Source organism: Ananas comosus, linkage group 10 (genome assembly GCF_001540865.1).
Source record: "Ananas comosus cultivar F153 linkage group 10, ASM154086v1, whole genome shotgun sequence".
Taxonomy (NCBI): domain Eukaryota; kingdom Viridiplantae; phylum Streptophyta; class Magnoliopsida; order Poales; family Bromeliaceae; genus Ananas; species Ananas comosus.
In genome coordinates this window covers 8,046,176-8,046,573 of record NC_033630.1, presented here as the reverse complement: position 1 = coordinate 8,046,573, position 398 = coordinate 8,046,176, and positions in this window count along the sequence as shown.

Genomic DNA, 398 nt, shown 5'->3' with positions numbered 1-398 from the left:
TATATATATATATATATATATATATATATATATATATATATATATATATATATATATATATATGGCTAAATTACAGAAAACCCCCTTGTAATAACCTGCTTTTTTACTTTCCCTCCCTGACAATTAAAAACCTATACTTTGCCCCCCTGTAAAATAAAAAATGTGCACTTCACCCCCTACCGTTAGGGTTTCGCCAGGGTTCCATTAAAAAATATATTTTTATGCCGAAAATACCCCTCCGCCATCTCCCTGTTGCTTCGACTCCCTCCGGCTCGCCACCTCGCCGCTGCCTCGCCGCCTCGCCGCCTAGCCGCCTCGCCGTCCTCCACTGCCTCGCCCTCACCCACATCCCCTTTGCCGTCCTCCGCTGCTTCGCCTTCGCCTTCTTTGCCTTTCTC